Genomic DNA, 16,807 nt, shown 5'->3' on the forward strand with positions numbered 1-16,807 from the left:
TAACTTTATTTACTTCAAATCAGATTCATTTAGCCCTTTCATGATACCAGCTAGCTTGTTATGAGGACAATTTATAGCTTCAAATGATTCATCCTGTTTTTGCATGCTGGGTATTTTCTCCTGAAAATAGCACAATGCAGACAAATAGAATTGGTGTTGGGACAGTGACAGAATGTGTCTTTTATTTCATAACTTGCATTATTTGATACTGTGAGACTTTAAGCGTTCTCCAATTCCTGGATGATTGGTAGCCCAATGCTTGATTCAATCAGCCCCTGATTCAATGTGCATCTGATCTATTTAAAAACTAGTTGTGTCTATAAGGGTTTCTTTCTTCCGTTACAATCAAACAGAACGCAGAAATACAAATTTGAATGGACATGTCTATGTGCTCACTGTTACTGTAGGAGTAAGAAATGTATATGGCCTTGCTATTAGGCTCCACACAAAGGGTGGGGTTCAAAGTTTTTCAATGGAGCCCATGGGCGCAATTCTCCCAACGGGAGACTAAGGGCGCGATTGTCTGCTCCCCACGCCGGGTGGGAGAATCGCGCGAGGGCCAGGCGACTCACGACACGCCGCCCTGGCACCCCCTGTGATTCTTCCACCCCCCGCTCGGATTAATCGCCACTTAGGCGCCGCTGTCGCGTCATTCTCGGCGCGCCGCCTTGACGCAAGCGTCAAGGCCCGGCGGCCGAGATTTATGGAGCGCCGCTCCTAGACCCCTGGGGGGGGGGGGGGGGGGGGTACGAGGAGCGGCCTCCGAGGCCGTCGTGAAACTCGGCCGAGGTCACGACGGCCTTCCCGATACCGCGCGGGAGCGGTGAATTACGCCCTAAGTGCCGACGCCGGAGTGAAAACCGTAATGTTTCACTCCGGCATCGGAGGCCGCTCATCGCCCCCTTTTCTCCCACCCCCAGGGGGCTAGGAGCAGCGCCGCGTCAATTACGCGCACCAGGCCTTGGCTCCGCATCAAAGTGGCGCCGCATAAATGATGTGGCCGGCGGCGCTTAAATGATGTCACCCGCGCATGCGCGGGTTGGCCGGCGCCAATCCGCGCATACGCGGTTGCTGTCCTCCCCCCAGGCGCCCCGCAAGACATGGAGGATTGATCTTGTGGGGTGGCGGAGGAAAAGAGTGTGTCCTTTAGAGACGCCGGCCCGCCGATCTGTGGGCACCGATCGCGGTCCAAACCCCTTCTGAGCACCCCCCGGTGCTCGAACTTCCCTCCCCCCCCAACAGGCCGCACAAGCAGCGTTTGCGCGCAGTTCACGCCGGCAGCGACCAGGTGTGGTTGGCGCTGGCATGAACCCGTCGGATTGGGCAGGCCGCTCGGCCGATCCGGGCCAGAGAATCACCTCTTCCCTGTTAGAAACAGCGAGCGGCGATTCTCTGAGCAGCCTGTCGTGAAACGCGGCACGCCGCTTTGGGGGGGGGGGGGTGGGAGAATCGCGTGCGGGTGCCAGAGCGGCGTGGCGGGAATCGCCCGGCACTCCCGCGGTTCTCCCACCCGGCATGGGGGTCGGAGAATCGCGTCCCATGTTTACAAGCCAATAGAAATGCATCCATTGATGTTTGTACGGCTGTATGTTTATGTGTGCAAAAGCCTTGCTCTCGAGAAGCGGACATTTCATTAACATAAGTGAGGCTCCTACAGTGCAATCCAGAGTCTAATTTAAAAGGAACAATTACAGGGCGGCATGTGGTGCAGTGGATAGCACTGGGACTGCGGTACTGAGGATCCGGGTTTGAATCCCGGCCCTGGGTCACTGTCCGTGTGGAGTTTGCACATTCTCCCAATGTCTGCGTGACTTTCACCCACACAACCCAAAGATGTGCAGGGTACGTGGATTGGCTGCGCTAAATTGTCCCTTAATTGGAAAACAAAAATAATTGGGTCCTCTAAATTTATAAAAAACAAACAAAAGGAACAATTACAACTTCTCAGTGTTCAGGTTATGGTGAGAGAGTAGAGCTGGGCAAATTTGGACTATTCTACCACCATCCACAAGAAGCCGTTCATCTCCTGTCCACTGATTGCAGCCTCCGGCTCCCTCTGTTATGGTGAGGGAACTGCCCCACCTAAATCTTTAGCTCCCTCTCATACTCTATATAGATAAAGATATAGAGAAATACAGCACAGAACAGGCCCTTCGGCCCACAATGTTGTGCCGAACTTTTATCCTAGGTTAATCATAGAATTTTGGACACTAAGGGCAATTTATCATGGCCAATCCACCCAACCTGCACATCTTTGGACTGTGGGAAGAAACCGGAGTACCCGGAGGAAACCCACGCACACACAGGGAGGATGTGCAGACGCCACACAGACAGTGACCCAGCCGGGAATCGAACCTGGGACCCTGGAGCTGTGAACAATCCACAATGCTATCATGCTGCCCTTAAGAAGAAATTAATCTACCCCTCCCTCTCCTGTGATCGCCAGTCTCCCCCCAAGTCCTAATCTCCAGTTTGGTTTCTGCATTTTGTGATCTTTGACTTCACCACCCAGACCTGAAGCAAAATTCTCCGACCCCCAGCAGGGTCGGAAAATCGCCTGGGGCCGCCGAAAATCCCGACCCGCCGTGGCAGAGATTCTCCGCCACCCTGGAAGTGGCGGTGGTGGGAATCTCGCCACTCCAATCGGCGGGGCCCCTGCGGTGATTCTCCGGTCCGGATGGGCCGAAGTCCCACCGCTGGCAGGCCTCTCCCACCGCCGAGGTTTGAACCACCTCTGTAACGGCGGGATCAGCGGCGCGAGCGGGTGCCGGGGTCCTGGGGGGGGGGGGCGGGGGGCGATCGAACCCCGGGGGTGCCCCCACGGTGGCCTGGCCCTCTTTCTCCTTCCACGGTCGCCACGGCCTCCGCCATGGCGGAAGCGGATGAGAAACCCACATCGCGCATGTGGCGACCGGCGAAAGCCTTTCGGCCAGCCCCACTGTCGGGGGCGCGGGTGTTTTGCGCCAGTCTTCTGGTGCCAACCACTCCGGCGCGGGGCTAGCCCCCAAAGGTGGGGAGAATTCCCCACCTTTGGGGAGGCCCGATCCCGGAGTGGTTGGCGCCACTCCCCTACGCCGGGACCCCCCCATCACGCCGGGTAGGGGAGAATCCCGCCCCAGAGCTTTCACTCCCTCCCACGATTGGACCTCTCAGGCCCCAAACTATCGCTCACTTCCATGATCGCAGGCCTCCTCAACACCAAGCCCTGATCTCTTGCTTTTCCTCCTGCAATCAGGGATCATGCCCCCCCACCCCCCTCACCAAAAGCTGGTCTCTCCTTCCCTCCCGCCTGATTGATGACTTCCCCTCAAGTCGCAGTCACTAACTCCCTCACTCCGACAAATGCAACAACTTTCAGTCATGCTTCTGTGTTTCAGGGGTAAGCGTCTTCCCCATTTTTCATAAATTTATAGATTTTTATTTAGAAGCATAATATGAAGTGGTACACTAATTGAGTGCTGAATTTTAATTTTCAGAGCCACTCACAATAGGTGAACCCAGCAACATGCGGGAAACCCAGAAATTTCAGCAACTAGCTTGTCAGAGGCGTTTTAACCCAGCCACTGCATTTCCATTTCACTTTCTGTACAACTATAGTGGTTGGACAAGATAACAACTTTCTTTAGTCTATGCCAATATTTAACTATTTAAAGGGCTCTGAGGATTAGACATAAAGCACTGCATATGTCTTTCCGCACATTCAGAAGCCCAAGCTTTGGATATACATTATATGTATATACATACATCCTGTTTGCCCCTGTTTATTTTCTTATTTTCCCTTTCTTTTATATTTTGCTGTTCCATTTTTGATCCATGGATGTTTAATGGACCTGTGACTTTAAGGCAAAGTGGCCTGCGCCTTTAATTTAAACAGGAAGATGCAGAAAGGCTGTGCTGTTTTAGACTGACTCTGACTCACATCAGTGATGGCTCGGATTGATTGATTAGACTGGTGAATTGCCCCAAAAGGCTGTGCTCTGCCTGGTAGCAGGTGGTGATTGGATCTCATCCCACTGGAATGTTTTCAAAGTCACAAGGCTCCAGTCTGGTTTCTCTTTTGATTCTGCAGCTTGGATGGAGGGTTCTAATTGTTTATCTCCCGAAGGATTCAGCTAAACTCTATATAGAAGGCCACTTTAAGGGCTGACTCTCTCCAGAAAGTTTGGGTGCCGTTCTCTGGAGGCTGCTGAGGCTTGAAATCAAAGCACGAGATGAAAGCAATGTTTGATGTGAGATAAAGAGTGTGATCTTTGGCCACATCACACACCAATGGGAGCACGAGGTGGCCAGTAGATCCCGGGTGAAGCTTCCTGCGGGCTTTGCAACAGTCACAACGCCTCTTGGGATCTACCCAAGTCCCGCGAGGTGTTGAAATCAGCAGCCCGCCCAAAATGGGTGGGACTAAGCCACACTCACGTAAGTAGACTGTAAACCTACTTAAAACCTACTTACCTAGTATCTATCAGCCTCCTGATATCTACCGGTCTCCGCAGGGAGGCCCCAGCCGAGCGCCATTTAATACTGGTCCACGCAAACATGGATCAGGTGGAATGGAACCTGGGGTCTCCCAGGTCATCGGTCATCTCCCAGGTGGCGAGGAATAGCACAGGGTAGCCCCCTGGCCCTCGCCCTGGAACACCAGCACCATGGCACTGTCAGGCTGGCAGAAGCACTGCCAGGGTGTCAGGGTGGCAGTGTAAAGGTGCCCGGCTGCCATGGTGGCACTGCCAAGGGCCAGGGCCCGAGGGAGGCTATGTCTCTGAAAGGAGGGTGTTGTGAAGGGTTGAGGGTGCAGGACAGATAAGAAGGGGGCCCGTGGGAGGTTGGGGGAGTTGATGGTTGGGGGCACGAAGGGGGCTCCTGTAAGAGGGCCTGAAGAGGGAGGCCTCAGAGATCCCATAGCTGAGTGTTCTCACTTTGGGTGTGGGGAGAAATGCCCATGTTTGTGCGGGGAGACATTGCCCACATGTGGGGGTGTGGGGGACGCACAAGCTCACTTAGAGATCGGGGCACTCTTTCAAAGCAATGGCCCAAACTCTGAGTTCAACTTCCCAGTGATTAAAACATTTTAAAGGGTGGCAAATGCTAACCAGCCCACCTCGTGTTTTTTGGTGGCAGTGGCGGCCCACCAATGGGATTTACCTACCCGCCATTGTCAACAGATGGTGACTGCACCCCTCATTGCCGGGGAACCCATGCACTGGCATGGGACTGAAATATCCTGCCAGCATGAACAGCCAGTAGATCGCACCCTAAATGTGGGCTAAATCAGTGAGAAACTCCTCAGGACTCAAAATAGTGACCGAGTTTAATTAGATAGCAGTGGGCAACTCACTGGCAGAGCCTGTGGGAAACTCCTAGCAAAACCCGCCACAAGTGACACATGGAAACTTGTCTCAGGAAAGAAATAGGGCTAAATGTGATCCTTCTAGCTGGAGGCTGAGTTTCATAAAAACTAAAGTGTCTCTCCTGAAGAAAGCTTGACCCTAGAGAGTACTGAATGAGTGACTCTGCAAGGAAGACCATTACCGGTTGTAAACCGGTGGCTTCGATCAACCAGTATGCTGTGAGGAAAGCGTGCTAAGGACCAATCATTCAAAGCAAAGACATACCTTTTGACCTTCATCCTTATTATTTATACTCTTCCCTCCTCCCCCTCTCTGTGTTTGTCTGTCTTGTGTGTGTGGGTACAGGGTAGGACAGTAAAAGGGGGTGGTAGGTTAGCTTGCTGTTATTCCGCTATATTTACTGCATATTTCATCATTATTATTGTTAGAAATAAACGGTAATTGTGTTTATACTTACAAACCTGGTGACTGTAATCACCGGACAGCTAAGGGCTAAATTTTTAGAAGAATTACTTGTTAATTCACTTGTGTTGTGAATCTGGAATGAGTGGGGAGGGAATTAAGCGTACACTTGCCCAGGGTGTTGTAACACACAGGTGGCACCACACTTCAATATTGTCTTTCTGGAGATGGTGCTGTGAGCTGTGAGGGCCCACCCAGGTGGAGATTCTATTCCCTCTGGACAGGAAGATGAACCTCCCCTCAGAAAACCGAACGTGATTGCAAGTCACAGGAGAAGTCAACTGCAGGAGTATGGGTCTACACTCCTGGATATAGTGCCACAACAGGTTCAATGACCTCATCGGGGCAGGAAATTGAGTGACAGGATGCATTCTTCTCACCTCAGTCCCACTCACTCCGCCTTCTTGAGCAGACTCCTGCACATAATAATAATCTTTATTATTGTCACACGTAGGCTTACTTTAACAAAGCAATGTAGTTACTGTGAAAATCTCCCAGTCGTCACACTCCAGCGCCTGTTCGGGTACACTGAGGGAGAATTCAGTATGTCCAATTCACCGAGCAAGCACATCTATCGAGACGTGTGGGAGGAAAATCCGAAGTAGTAGAAATATCTTCCAAATCACTGAGGATGCAGTCACAGTCATGTGAACAACAGCCTTTCGCATCGCCAAGGAAGTAGCTATGAGATCTTAGAATTTGAAACATTTCTTGTCTGTTACTTGTTCAGCCCCCTCAAATCCTGCTCTCGTCTTAATTTCCCTGGCAGCTTCCACAAAGCCTGGGAAACCTGTCAGTGACATTTGAAGTTACAGATCAGCTTTAAAGAAACTGCCAATGAGTACTTGACATATTTAAATTGCAAACCTGCTTGCTCCACAGGGTTCCCTCACACGACGCAGATCACATTGAGATTAAAGGTGGAAGTGAACTGGTTGCTGCCAGCTTTGTAACACAGCAGCAGGTTACAATCCTTTTTACCTGCCAATGACTTGAAAACCCATCCGCTTTGTCAGGTTCAAATCTACCTGCCCTGCCGATAGTCTGCTAGACCCGTGACAAAAACACTATTTCCTTGACTATGACCAATGCTATACCTGCTGAGAGGGTGCAATGTTTCAGACACGCCAACATCCATCAGGTGAAAATATCCCACTGGATGTCATCCCACACTCGGGAGCGATTCTCCGGCCTCGTTACACTCTCGCTCAAGCAAAATGAGGCACGTGAATAGAGGGAGAGGCCAAAAGTGAGAACCGCGCCAGGCACCAGTTTGCAATGCAACCAGCCTGCTCCCATAGGCAAAATCTGGATCTCGCTGAAGCATGGTGAGAAAATAATCATCACCACTTAAGCCCTATTAATGAGAAAGTGAACCTGGCACAAGGGCCTCTGTGGGTGCTGAGGAGGGGAGTAGCCACCTTTGGTCACAGAGAAAGAGCCCAGGGGTGCTGAAATTCCCACCCCTGTGCTCGGTGAGAGGTAGGGGACCCTTAGCTGGGGGTGGGGGACTCACCGCAGCGGAGGTCAGACATGGGAAGGCTGGGGGGTGGGGGGAAGGAGGAGCAGGGGGGCCAACTGCTCATGGCACTACCATGCCAACCCCTGGATCCAGTTTACCTGATCCAGTGGGAAACCCTAGTCCCTGCCCGTCTTTCCCAAAGACCACCCATAACCCCTGCTGACTGCCGAGGCCTCTAGCCATGCGGCTGAAGGCTACTGCTAATAGGGAATTAGCAATCGTGCTTAAGTGAGCACTTCACACAACCCAAGTGGATTCCCGTGGGTGGGCAGGCCATGTAGCATGTGGGATTCATTGCCCAGCATCCCAATCACACCTTGATGACTGGACACTGCCTGAACACTGGGATAGGCAACGACATACAAGCAACAGCCACAGCCGAACACTCAGGGGATAGAACATAGCTTGGGGGACATTTCCACGGCCGGAGGGTGGGTGCCAAGGGGAGGGGGTGGTGCCTGGAGAAATGGGCTAAGGGTGCGGAGGTCAGCCCACATTGCGGACGAAAGTGACAGAGGCATCATACTGGTTGGACACAAGTGTGTTTAATGTGTAATGCAAGTCCACATTCTCCCAATGATTGTGGAGAACACAGCAGATCACTACCAAGCGGACGGCCCACCTGGCGGTGATCTGCAGGGAACTGCATTTTGAGCAGTCTGATGCACCACTCATGAACAGCCCATGTGGCCACATGAGCCTCATTGTATCGGGTCTCCCCTTCGGTGTCCGGCCTCCGAACTGGCGACATTAGTCAGGTTCTCAGTGGGTACCCCTTATCCCCCAAAAGCCAGCTACCCACCCTGGGGTGGTCCTCGAAGAGGCAGGGCTGTCTGACTGCCCCAGGACATAGCTGATATGCACACTCCCTGGGAGGCGTGCACACATTTGTGTGATCTTCATGTGGTAGTCACACATGAGCTATATGTTCAGGGAGTGGAACTCCTTCCTTGTTAATGTAGGGCCCGCCCAGATGGCCTGGTGAATGAAAGGCGACATGCGTGCAGTCTATCAGCCCCTGGACCTGGGGCATCTAGGCGATGACAAAGAACCTGCTGCCGGGGCACCCTTTTGAGCTTGGTCCATGTCAAAATTTATATAGTTCTCCGCCCGGGCAAAGAGGGCATCCATTACCTGTCGGATGCACCTGTAGGCTGTGGCTTGTGAGATTCCACGCAGGTTCCCACTCGAGCTCTGGAATGATCCTGAGGCATAAAGTTTTAGGGTTCCAGTGGCCTTGATGGCCACCAGGAGCTGATGTCCATCTCCTCCATGTGGTGCCAAGTCCGCGAGGACATGACATAGGTGCCGCAGCGTCTCCTTATGGAGACGGAGCCCCTGAGACACACTGTCCATCAGTGGTTAAAAGGACCTGCGCATCCGAGGGTCGGACGACGGCTTCCACAGAACGTGGGAGCCATTCATGCAACTGTTCCGGGACCTGTTTGTGGCCAACGTACATGAGGAAGAATAGTCGGGTGGCCAAGAACCAGGGGAAAATGGACGGGAATCGGGGGGAAGGTAGCCGGGGGGGGGGGGGGGGGGGGGGGGGAATACGGGCTCGGTATGGGGGTTTGATGGCAAGCCAAGGCCCAAAACCAAACTATAAATAAATGCCTATAAACATGTGCCTCGGCCATATTGGGGAATGTAAAATATGTATGCTGGCTAAAGGGGGCGGCCACAATTATTGTTATGAAGATGCTTACCTGTAAATATTCATGTTAAATTTTTGTGTTTTCCTTTTTTTTTTTCTCTCTCTCTAATAACTTGTAATTTGTCATATATAAATATGAAAACTCAATAAAAAACATTTATAAAAAAAAAAAAGGACCTGCGGTGCATATACACCTTGGGCCATTGCGAGCCTCCCCATCTAGGTCCTTCCCTGGTCTGATATATGGGCAGTTTCTCAGGGTGTAGGGCACGTCCCTGTAAGTAGGCCGCCACCTCAAGCATCTGCAGACACTGCTGCTGCCACCGTCTCCAGCATCTGACAGCTCGGCCTACCAGCAACACCACAAGGGCCAAAATGCCGTCTGCAGCATGGTGGAGCCCCGCACGGTTTTATCCCACAGCAACCTCCATTCCCCCTTTCTCTTGGCAGCCCACCCCTGTGGAGGGTGGCCCCTGCCCCCCCATCCCCAGCTGAGGGTGCCCCACCCACCCCTCCCCGCCAAGCACTGGGACGGCAAGCTCGGTTCCCCACAGAAGCCCTTCCATCAGGTTCACGTTTTTCAGGCACCACCGTGACCACTTGTTGAGGAGGCCGATGAATGACAGGAGGCCAGTAGATATGGGGTCATTACCATTAATTGTATGGAAATAGGGGTGAGGTAGTGATAATTGGTTTCTCACCACGCCACGCCATGACAGGATCCCAATTTCGCCTACGGGAGAAGGCCGGTTGCATCGCAAGCTGTTTAGCGCCTGGTGCTGTTCTTACTGTCAGCCAGTCCTGCCATTCACCGGTCTCATTTTGCTCGAGTGAGAACACAAGCAGGCCAGAGAATCGCGCCCTAAGTCTTGTAGTGGGGATGGGAACATGGAGCGTTTCCCGCTAAGAACCCGGTAAGAAAGCACGCCATATCTTCCGACCTGACCTCATTAATTATGCAGCCGGTTGTTTTGCACCTTATTCCGAGGCGAGGCAGGCCTGGTGGTGCAAAGTTTGCCATCCTATCCGGGAGCCAAGTTGAAAAGCTGCCGAAACATCACTGACCCGCTATTGAAAAAAGAAGGTGGATCTGCTAAAAATGAAGATGAATCTCCAGAAACTTTCTGAGGCTGGAAGATGGAGCTCCCTGATTACACTGAATCTGGATCCATCTGTAGTTGTTCCCCCGCAACCACTGCTGTGGTGTTCAGGGTTGCAGGGATGCTGGTGGCCTCCATTCCGAACTCCAGAAGCAGCCCAGGTGTTATTTAGGTGAGTCCTGACACCTGCATGCCAAATTGTACCAACGTGTTTTGTACCAACATGTTTTCCCACTGGTGTCGTGAAGATATGAGCACGGGAGGAAGATTCTCGTTAACCTTTTATCTGCATGTCATTAGTAGGGTGCAAACCAATTTCACGCCGGCCTCCAGCAGCTTCTCTGGTCTGACATGTCAGGCACCAACGGAAAATACCATGGGAATGTCATTAAACCAATTTTTGCCCTCCCTCTAAACCCTCTCCCACCCCCGTGTCTGCCATTGGAATATTAAAATAAGCCGGTGGCTGACTCCATTATAACAACACTTCAAACATAGTTCATTAGCTATGAAATGCTGAGAACAGGATAAAGTGAAATGTAAATGTGAGTTATTTCTTTCTACAGTCACCAAGTAAGTATGAATCTGTTGCAGATAGATCTGCTCAAGACCTGATAAGACCAGATCATTATGTGAACTACTGGTTTGTGAAACTGTAGTGTGTGAATCAAAATAACAGTGGTTATTGCCCACAGTCTTTGGCATACATAGGAAAAATGTATAGAGATAGATATCTTCAAAGTTAGATAAGGTAATAATTCCGGTCATATTTATTTGCATATTATACTGTTTGAGATTTACTTTGGAGGACATGGGGTTTTGGCTCTCTTCGACATCAAAACAAGTTCGAAACACTCACAGGAGCAAGACGTTTAAATGCACTGTTAAAACTGTACAAACCTCCTTTACCAGGAATAAGTGGACTTTATTGTGGTGATGCACATGCACTATATCCTGAATGTGGACATTGTGAAATACCTATGCTGGGAGAGGGATTATTTGAGCATTAAACATAAAGTCTGTTCAATTCTAATGATACTTTAATGAAGGTACATGTGGACACAAACCATTGTACTTGTGATCTAAATGTGAAATAATGTTTTCTTCAAATTGTGAATTTAGGACAAACACAAAGAGCAAATGACAATCCTATTACAGCTGCTGGGATAGATTTTTAGCCAGAATAAAGCTTTGAAAGCTAACTGTGCATCGATCTGTGGATTCAATTTATTCCACTTTTTGTATTTTCCTGGCAGCATTAAATCTAAAACAAATTTTGGTTGATTGTCTCTAACAACTAGTTTATTTTACTTCACAAGATGAATCTTCAGAAAGTTAAGTAAAGTGAACAGCAGAAAATTTCAAACCATAATGGTAGAATTATACAAATGTAAATCATGCTGAATTATATCTTTTTTAAGCTGTTGATATAAAGTCAAGTGAATTGTATAGTGGATTGAGAAAACACCAACACTTAAGCCAAGCCAAAATATGAACCTGCCTTGCTCTTTCAGATACTGATTCATGAACTTCAACTTTAACTCCACTTAACTAGCAGGAACTGAGTGAGGGCAGAACTGAGTGAGGGCAGTTAGAATGAGGGCAGCGACTTACCCCCCCCCCCCCCCCCCCCCCCCCCCCCCCCCCCCCGATCCTGCTGCTTACCCGTCTGATGTTCAACTGCTATTTAGTCCCAAGTTCGATTCCCGGCTTGGGTTACTGTGCGGAGTCTGCATGTTTTCCCCGTGTCTTCAGGGGTTTCCTCCGGGTGCTCCAGTTTTCTCCCACAAGCCCTGAAAGACGTGCTGTTCGGTAATTTGGACATTCTGCATTCTCCTTCTGTGTACCTGAATAGGCGCCGGAATGTAGCGACTAGGGGCTTTTCACAGTAACTTCATTGCAGGGTTAATGTTAGCGCACTTGTGATAATAAAGATCATTATTACGATATGGAAATTAGTATCTCTGTTAGGTACCCATGGGGATGAGGATGAACACAAGTGTTCCTCCAGCCCACAACATATACCTGGGCCTCTTTTGATCTTAACTCCTCAACAGGATGGTGTCCATGATCTCCTTCTTCCATCGCTTCCATGACTACTGGAGACTGGTCCCTTAGGGTCCCAGGTTCAGTTTCTTATTGCCAAACTTCCACTCTGTCCTGCCATCCAGGGACTGGATCCGGCCAGGTTTAGACAGGCCACTGAGATAGTTCCTGAAAACGGGTCCTGGCCATTAAACCTGGACCTGCAGGCTCCCTGGGTGGGATTCTCCGTCCCGCCGCACCTATTTTCCAGCTGCAGTGCGCCCCCTGGCTGTTGGATTCTCCATCCTGGCAGCCGGCCAATGGGGTTCCCCATTATGGACACCCCCACATTGTCGGGAAAGCCACCAGCGTGCGTGTGCTGCCAGCGAAATGGAGAATCCCGCCGATGGAGAATCCAGCTCTCCGGGCGTCCCTCTCTTTTAGACACTTACAAACATCCACCCCTTCCCTTTCAAATCATGACCATACAAGTGAAATTGTTCCACACTCAAATCTATAGGCAAAAGAAGATTGGGAGCTGTGTTTCCAGCTGCTGGTTTACTATACAACTGTTTTGTGCTGCTCTTCACCAATTTCACTGCCTATCAGGCACCAATCCATCCTGTGAGTAATTTAAAAAGTATTTACCTGCATGGGCTGCATAAACAGAAAAAAATATTTAATGTGGTTGTCTGTTTTAAATATGTCAGTATTCAAAATGTTATTTGCCTGTGCTATTAATGACATTAGTTTCATTACAGATGCTCAAAGGAGCTGCGAATGAGCTATGGTGATAAGTATTGCAGTACCTAGCCAGCAGGAATCTTGCCTGTTGGAATTAAGATGGGTTCTCAGGTAGCCTTTAAGCAGATTGTAAAATACAACATCAATCTCAATTGCGTCACTCTCAGAATTTCCTGAGAAATGTATGTATTTAATGGAACTCATTCATCTGGACTCCTGTACAACTGATGTACTTTCCCCATGCAGAGGGCTGGTTTTAGTGACAGGGGGTTCCAATACCAAGTCTAAAAGCAGTGATGGGGAGGGGGCAGTGGAGGCAAACCCATTTCAGCATTCATGGGGATCTAAAGCCATATCTTGTCAGTGTCAGCCAGTTCAGTCCCTATTAAGGTCGCCGTCCCAGCCCCAAAAGCTTCCTGTCAATTAGAGTGCGAGTAGAGTAACCGGGCATCAATCCATTATTTTGGCTGCACTTAAAGGAAGCCGCAGCAATGGATGTGGGCTCTCGCAACCAGCTAAGTTGGCTCTGGGGGTATCGATGCCTATCAGGCAGGCCCTGGCTAGGGTTGGGTGAGGGAGAAACTGGTGGGGACAGGTGGTGCCTTTAGCACGCACTCTCTGTGGACCACTGGATGCTCGAAAAGGAGATAATTTCACCCAACCCCGATCCCACCAGGAGGCCACCAAGTTCACCTTGTGGTCTCTGTACATGGTGCAGAGCCCATTCACCACTGATCAAATATCAGCAGAGGCAGGAAGCCGGCATTAATAAGCTACTTAATTGGTCCCTAGGTAGGAGGGCTGTCAAACAACCTTTCCACTACTGATCAGATGACATAGTGGTGAGAATATGATGGAGATACATAATATGATCAAGCAGAGTCAGCATGGCTTCATGAAGGGAAAATCATGCTTGCCAAATTTATTAGAATACTTTGAGGTTGGTAACAGCAGGGTAGATAAAGGGGAATCAGTAGATGTAATATACTTGGATTTACAAAAAACATTTGATAAGGTACCACACAAAAGGCGACTTAATAAGATAATCACTCATGGGTGTTTAAGGTGGTATATTAGCATGGTTAGAGGAGTGGCTAAATAACGGAAGACAAGGTTGGAATTCTCCGCTCCCGCGATAAATCGGGAAGGCCGTCGTGAACTCGGCCGAGTTTCACGACGGCCTCGTAGGCCGCTCCTCTCACCTTATTCACCCCCACCCCGGGGCTAGGAGCGGCGCTCCGTTATTCTCGGCCGCCAGGCCTTGTCGCTGGCATCAAGGCACGGCGCGCTGAGAATGACGCGGCGGCACCTAATGACGACAGCCGTGCATGCGCAGTTTGGCTGGCGCCAACCCGCGCATGCGCGGTTGCTGTCTTCCCCTCCACTGCCCCGCAAGACGTGGCGGCTTGATCTTGCGGGGTGGCGGAGGGGAGAGAATGTGTCCCTTTGAGACGCTGGGCTGACAATCGGTGGGCACCGATTGTGGGCCAGTCCCCTCCCGAGCACGGCCGTGGTGCTCGTTCTTCTCTCCGCCCCCCACAAGCCACAAACGAGCATCTGCTGCCCATGTTCATGACGGCAGTGACCAGGTGTGGTTGCCGCCATCGTGAACCGGTCAGGAACGGCAGGCCGCTCGGCCCATCCGGGCCGGAGAATCGGCAGTGCCGTGAAAATCGTGGGGGGCGGCAGGGGGGCATGTCGTGAGTCGCCCAGGCCTCCCGCGATTCTCCCACCCGGCGTGGGGAATGGAGAATCGCGCCAAGAGAGTTGGGATAAGAGGGACATTCTCAGGTTGGCAATCTGTAACTAGTGGAGCGCCACAGGGATCAGTGCTCAGCCACAATTATTTACAATATATATATTAATGTCTTGGACAAGGGAAGTGAACGTACTATTGCCAAGTTTGAGAATGACACAAAAATAGATGTGAAGGCAAGTGCTGAGGATGATACAAAGAGCCTACAGAAGGACACAGACAGGTTAGGTGAGTGGGCAAAAACTTGGCAGATACTTCCCACTTTGGTGGGAAGAATAAACAAGCTGAATATTATTTAAATGGAGAAAGACTGCAGAAACTGCAGCACAGAGGGATTTGGTGGCCCTCATACATAAGTCACAAAAGACTAGTATGCAGGTTTAGCAGGTAATTAGGAAGGCAAATGGAATGTTGGTCTTTATTTCAAAGGGAATGGAGGATAGATAGGGAAGTCTTGCTAAAACTGAAATACTGTGAACAGTTTTGGTCCCCTATTCAAAGGAAAGATATGTTGGCATTGGAGACAATACAGAGAAGATTCACTCGATTGATCTCATGTTTGGAGAGATTTTCTTATGAGGAATGATTGAGTATGTTGGGCCTGCATTCATTGGAGTTTAGAAGAATGAAAGGTGACCTTATTGAGATATAAAGAATTCTTAGGGGGCTTTGCAGGGTAGATGCTGAGAGGTTGTTTCCCTTTGTGGGAGAGTCTAGGAGAAAAGGGGTAAGAGTGAGGGGTCGCCCATTTAAGACAGAGATGAGGAGGAATTCCTTCTCTCGGAGGTGAGTGTTTTTTTGGAATTATTTAATGTTGAGCGCAGTTGAGGGCTGGAATTCTCCAGTTGTTGCGATTCACTTTTCCTGCCAGGAGAATATCCCGCCTATGGGTTTCCCGCGGCGTGGGCTGGCTTCAATGGAAAATTTCATGAATAATGCAAGCATAAATATTACATTTGCCTTTGCCACTTGAAGTTGACGACAGTTCTATTAATATATGAATGTTTATTTAAGCATCTTCTGCATCTGGTTATGAAAGGTTTTGCATGTATTAAACGTATTTAATCTTATCCATGAGGTTGTGTTAATGCAAATGCCCAATTTCACTCATGAGGTCCACAGATATGGTGCTTACATTATGAATGTGACTTCTGGTTGGATCTGCCCTCCAGAACTTTTCTTGGATTAGGGCTCAACGATGTGCAGACGCTTCACATGTCAGCATGTTTGATCATTTGCTCTTGGCTTTTAAACCCAGCAAATAAAGCATTTGCAGGGTCGATGATGCATTCTTTCACTAATTTGCCATCTGAGAATGGCTTTCTCTTTTTTCTCAGTAACCAAGCAATGTGAAAGCTGGTGAAAGTCACTGCATCGTTCTCATTTACTGCCTATAAAGTAACTGCCTCTGCATTCTCATGGCTTGTTTCAGATTTTAAAACTCCCTGAAAAACGTACCACAAATGAACTTAGAAATGTTTCCGTTAAATTCCGCCCAAAATATCTGTTGACGTTGTAATTTTTTGGAACTGCTTTCACCTCATTGCAAAACAAGCACAATTGTCTCCTTTTCTGTTGAGTAACAAAATAATTCAGTTCCAAACTCTCTTCAACCATTCTGTCTCATCACCGATTTTTCTCTATCTGGCTACTTCTACGTCCTCTGGATTTTTTGATTTTGCACCTGATTCTCCTTCTTCACCCAATCACTTCAACACAAGATGAGAAATCAGGCAGGAGCAAAGTGGGTAACTGCTAAAAAATCAAGAGCAAGTGCAGCCTCCCACATGTCTTCTGGCACTGAATACGACCGTCTCCCTGCGTTTGTGTATCCAGAATGCACTGGCCATTGTGTTTGAATGGTGGAAACTGCAGCATTGTGATCCTGGCATCAACTGTAGGATCACGATCCTGGTGGGAATTGTAGCAGTGTGCCCTGGTGTCAACTCATGGCAGCGTGATCCTGAACCCGGAATTAAGTGTAGCGACATGATTCCTCTGCACTGTGAACAATAATCAACCGGCCAAACGCAGAGTTCTGACAGGCCACAGGTTTTTCACCACTGCGCTAGATAAAAGTTTCTTGTGAAGGAGACAGTGTTTTAACGAGATTTTGTGACTAATGTCTGGGTAGATTGCTGAGAAATCTATGAGATCTGTCTTCACCGCAACTGCCATTTGATGTGCAGGATG

The sequence above is a fragment of the Scyliorhinus canicula genome, chromosome 14, assembly GCF_902713615.1.
Source record: "Scyliorhinus canicula chromosome 14, sScyCan1.1, whole genome shotgun sequence".
Lineage (NCBI taxonomy): Eukaryota > Metazoa > Chordata > Chondrichthyes > Carcharhiniformes > Scyliorhinidae > Scyliorhinus > Scyliorhinus canicula.